Consider the following 5,644-nt stretch of genomic DNA (forward strand, 5'->3'; position numbering starts at 1 on the left):
ATTGCCCATACGCTAGTTTGTTTGTGTTCCTTTGGTCAACTTCCATACTTGAATCATTTGTGCTACCGCTGCTGCTTCGACGCTACTTTGACATCTTCGCTTCTATTTAAATAAATAAATAAGCTGAAGCTAGACATCAGTAAACACCACCACAGACACCACAAGCACGCCTTCTCCTCGTACTTCCGCCTCACGCGGGAACACGGACGCTCTAAATACTTCGAATTCCAATGCCAGTATATTGTAAACCACGGGTTCTTTAATGCTAGCGGGTCGTCGCGACCCTAGTTAACATCATGGTGCACGTCTCGTGACGGGTGTCACGGCGTAGTTAAATGTATGCGATACATTTCTCAAATATAAGCGCTCAGTCATCTGTACATCATGGTAGGTTCCCACGACGTGCAATATGCGTTCAACTTATCAATGTTCATGTGTCCTGCAGTTCACATTATGACGCGCAGTTAGCTGCGGTCTTCATCGATCCATGAGCCGAGTGATCCACTGCCGAGGGTGACTAACTTGCGTAAGCCGCCGCTGTGCGCGTATACCCGTTCCCCGTAGGGAGGAGCAAGCCGCCGCTTAGAGACGAAGCATAAAGTGTCCTCATTCCACATAGGGCAAGCTGGATGAATCCATTTTACCCAGGACGGCCGAAGCGGCGTGGACCAGGGGAGAACTGAACCTTATACTTCACACCACAGTAAGTCTACGTGTCCTCTTCCACATAGGGCAAGCTAGAACTAACTATCTTACCCAGGACTGCCGAAGCAGCGTGGACCAGGGGAGGAACACACTTTTCATGGAAACGTAAGGCATCCATGACTGCCATAACGTAAGCCGCCGCTGTGCGCGTATACCCGTTCCCCGTAGGGAGGAGCAAGCCGCCGCTTAGAGACGAAGCATAAAGTGTCCTCATTCCACATAGGGCAAGCTGGATGAATCCATTTTACCCAGGACGGCCGAAGCGGCGTGGACCAGGGGAGAACTGAACTTTATACTTCACACCACAGTAAGTCTACGTGTCCTCTTCCACATAGGGCAAGCTAGAACTAACTATCTTACCCAGGACTGCCGAAGCAGCGTGGACCAGGGGAGGAACACACTTTTCATAGAAACGTAAGGCATCCATGACTGCCATAGTGCGTAAGCCGCCGCTGTGCGCGTAAACCCGTTCCCCGTAGGGAGGAGTCAAGCCGCCGCTTAGAGACGAAGTATGAAGTGTCCTCTTCCACATAGGGCAAGCTAGAATGAACTATCTTACCCAGGACCGCCGAAGCAGCGTGGACCAGGGGAGAACTGAACTTTATACTTCACACCACAGTATTGAGTAATGTGCCCTCTTCCACATAGGGCAAGCTGGAATGTTCCATTTTACCCAGGACGGCCGAAGCGGCGTGGACCAGTGGAGGACTACACAATCATGAGGTTTGATATCGACTTGTGTGTTTCAATAGGATACCGATGGTATGGTTTGAACCGATTTGATTTAGCCATTCTGAAGTCATCACTTGGTTGAAGCGCTGAACTAGGGAGGCATCGTTTACATATATATTGGTTTTCGCATGCTCTACTAGGTTAATGTCATGAGGTTGGCTATCGAGCATGCCCAAGTGATGACTTGATTGTGTGCTTGCTTGAATTCTTCACATTTCATACCATCGGTTAGTTGTCGAATCATTCCTCGATCATAACCTTCGTTCTTGGTTCATGTATGCTCTCTTCCACATAGGGCAAGCTAGAATTAACTATCTTACCCAGGACCGCCGAAGCAGCGTGGACCAGGGGAGAACTATACTTTGTCTTGTATGCCCTCTTCCACATAGGGCAAGCTAGAACTAACTATCTTACCCAGGACCGCCGAAGCAGCGTGGACCAGTGGAGGACTATACTTTGTTCATAACACCACAGTATTGAGTAATGTGCCCTCTTCCACATAGGGCAAGCTAGAATGAACTATCTTACCCAGGACCGCCGGAGCAGTGTGGACCAGTGGAGGACTACACAATCATGAGGTTTGATATCGACTTGTGTGTTTCAATAGGGTACCGATGGTATGTTTTGAACCGATTTGATTTAGCCATTCTGAAGTCATCACTTGGTTGAAGCGCTGAACTAGGGAGGGGCATCGTTTACATATATATTGGTTTTCGCATGCTCTACTAGGTTAATGTCATAGGGTTGGCTATCGAGCATGCCCAAGTGATGACTTGATTGTGTGCTTGCTTGAATTCTTCACATTTCATACCATCGGTTAGTTGTCGAATCATTCCTCGATCATAACCTTCGTTCTTGGTTCATGTATGCTCTCTTCCACATAGGGCAAGCTAGAATTAACTATCTTACCCAGGACCGCCGAAGCAGCGTGGACCAGGGGAGAACTATACTTTGTCTTGTATGCCCTCTTCCACATAGGGCAAGCTAGAATGAACTATCTTACCCAGGACCGCCGGAGCAGCGTGGACCAGTGGAGGACTATACTTTGTTCATTACACCACAGTATTAAGTATGGTGTCCTCTTCCACATAGGGCAAGCTAGAATTAACTATCTTACCCAGGACCGCCGAAGCAGTGTGGACCAGGGGAGGACTATACTTTATACTTCACACACTAGCCAAATTGAAGTCATCACTTGGTTGAAGCACTGAACTAGGGCGAGTCTATCGTTTACTTTGCATTGGGATAATACGCTGCATGCTCTCTTAGGTTAATGTCATGTGATTGGCTATAGAGCATGCCCAAGTGATGACTTTGTTTCAAGCTCAACAGGTAGGGTATTGAGTCCTCTTCCACATAGGGCAAGCTAGAATTAACTATCTTACCCAGGACCGCCGGAGCAGCGTGGACCAGTGGAGGACTATACTTTGTTCATTACACCACAGTATTAAGTATGGTGTCCTCTTCCACATAGGGCAAGCTAGAACTAACTATCTTACCCAGGACCGCCGAAGCAGTGTGGACCAGGGGAGGACTATACTTTATACTTCACACACTAGCCATACTGAAGTCATCACTTGGTTGAAGCGCTGAACTACGGCGGGGTAATCGTTTACAGGTTATAATCATATAGCTGCATGCTCATTAGTAGATAATGGAATATTGTATGGCAATATGAGCATGCCCAAGTGATGACTTTGTTTCAAGCTCAACAGGTAGGGTATTGAGTCCTCTTCCACATAGGGCAAGCTAGAATGAACTATCTTACCCAGGACCGCCGGAGCAGCGTGGACCAGTGGAGGACTCTATACTTTATACTTCACACCACAGTATTGAGTACGACTTGCATAAAGCCCCTAATGAGAACCACGAGGGCTCTCTCAATGTAGAACCACGAGGGCTCTAGTACCGATTCTCTCGGTACGGCTTGGTCCGTGTTCCTTTATGCATGTACTCGCAGAAAGTCTCAACCCGGAGGTCTTGACTTTGATTGTCATAGTTGGACTACGACGGGGCATCCGACCATTGCTGATCGAACACCCCTGATTCACCATCTTTCGGGTAGGCGGTACGCGTACCTCCGGACGCGGAAGTCTCAACCCGGAGGTCTTGACTTTGATTGTCATAGTTGGACTACGACGGGGCATCCGACCATTGCTGATCGAACACCCCTGATTCATCATCTTTCGGGTAGGCGGTGCGCGCACCTCCGACGCGGAAGTCTCAACCCGGAGGTCTTGACTTTGTATTGTCATAGTTGGACTACGACGGGGTATCCGACTCATCGAATACCCCAGAAGCACACCATCTTTCGGGTAGGCGGTACGCGTACCTCCGGACGCGGAAAGTCTCAACCCGGAGGTCTTGACTTTGGTTGTCATAGTTGGACTATGACGGGGCATCCGACCATTGCTGATCGAACACCCCTGTTACACCATCTTTCGGATAGGCGGTGCGCGACACCACCGACGCGGAAAGTCTCAACCCGGAGGTCTTGACTTTGTATTGTTGGATAGTCCTCTTCCACTATAGGGCAAGCTGGAAATATTCCATTTTACCCAGGACTGCCGAGGCAGCGTGGACCAGGGGAGAACTTCACGGAATCTTCAGGCATCCATGATTGCCATAGTGCGTAAGCCGCCGCTGTGTGCGTCAACTCGTTCCCCGTGAGGAGGAGTCTAGCCGCCGCTAAAAGACGAAGCATTAAGTGTCCTCATTCCACTATAGGGCAAGCTAGAATGAACTATCTTACCCAGGACCGCCGAAGCAGCGTGGACCAGGCGAAGACTATACTTTATACTTCACACCACAGTATTGAGTACGACTTGCATAAAGCCCCTAATGAGAACCACGAGGGCTCTCTCAATGTAGAACCACGAGGGCTCTAGTACCGATTCTCTCGGTACGGCTTGGTCCGTGTTCCTTTATGCTTGTACTCGCGGAAAGTCTCAACCCGGAGGTCTTGACTTTGATTGTCATAGTTGGACTACGACGGGGCATCCGACCATTGCTGACCGAACGCCCCTGATTCATCATCTTTCGGATAGGAGGTGCGCCCACCTCCGACGCGGAAGTCTCAACCCGGAGGTTCGGACTTAGAGTTTTTCCCATTTAAAAGTTTTTCTCTTAGCCATACTGAAGTCATCACTTGGTGAACGATTGAACTAGGGCGGGTTAATCGTTTATAGGTATCATGTGGTTTGCATGCTCTCTTAGGTTAAGGTCATGTGGTTGGCTATCGAGCATGCCCAAGTGATGACTTTGTTTCACGCTTGCTTGATTTCTTCATGATTCCCTGTTATATAGTGTAATCATTCGAGAACAGGGAATCTTTGGTTTTGCTCAACAGGTATTGGATGTCAACTTGGTATCTAGATCGCATTAAGTCTCAACCCTTAGGTTCGGACTTGTATAGTGACATCTTGTTACGGTCTTGAGTCTCAACCCGCAGGTTCGGACTACTTAGTGTTTGATCGAATATAATATGGCAACTTGTGCCTAAGTCTCAACCCGCAGGTTCGGACTTCTGTTTATTTGGCCAATGTATGTATAAGGCAACTTGTGCCTAAGTCTCAACCCGCAGGTTCGGACTTGTGTATTTGTTCGAAGTCATGTATAAGGCAACGTGTGCCTAAGTCTCAACCCGCAGGTTCGGACTTGTTAGTGTTTCGTCAACTTTCATATGGCAACTTGTGCCTAAGTCTCAACCCGCAGGTTCGGACTTGTGTATTTGTTCGAAGTCATGTATAAGGCAACTTGTGCCTAAGTCTCAACCCGCAGGTTCGGACTTGTGTATTTGTTCGAAGTCATGTATAAGGCAACGTGTGCCTAAGTCTCAACCCGCAGGTTCGGACTTGTTAGTGTTTCGTCAACTTTCATATGGCAACTTGTGCCTGAGTCTCAACCCGCAGGTTCGGACTTCTATAGTGTTTCGTCAATTATCATATGGCAACTTGTGCCGAAGTCTCAACCCGCAGGTTCGGACTTCTGGAAGGATCACTTGGCCACTAATGATCCTTCCGCAGGTTCACCTACGGAAACCTTGTTACGACTTTTACTTCCTCTAAATCATCAAGTTCGGTCAACTTCGATAAAGCAGACGCGGTTCACGAGGATCCAGCGAACGATCATCTCCAAAGACCTCACTAAATAATCCATCGGTAGTAGCGACGGGCGGTGTGTACAAAGGGCAGGGACGTATTCAACG

The 5,644-nt window shown here is 48.5% G+C and overlaps 1 non-coding gene across 1 annotated transcript; it reads right to left on the reverse strand.

Annotated features, from left to right (window-relative positions):
- Positions 1–361: 361 nt before the first annotated feature.
- On the reverse strand, positions 362–516 carry LOC131270040 (5.8S ribosomal RNA). The gene has a single exon (XR_009179184.1). It is a non-coding gene; the product is annotated as a 5.8S ribosomal RNA (ribosomal RNA).
- Between the last annotated feature and the right edge of the window lie 5,128 nt (positions 517–5,644).

This window comes from Anopheles coustani (assembly GCF_943734705.1).
Source record: "Anopheles coustani chromosome X unlocalized genomic scaffold, idAnoCousDA_361_x.2 X_unloc_128, whole genome shotgun sequence".
Taxonomy (NCBI): domain Eukaryota; kingdom Metazoa; phylum Arthropoda; class Insecta; order Diptera; family Culicidae; genus Anopheles; species Anopheles coustani.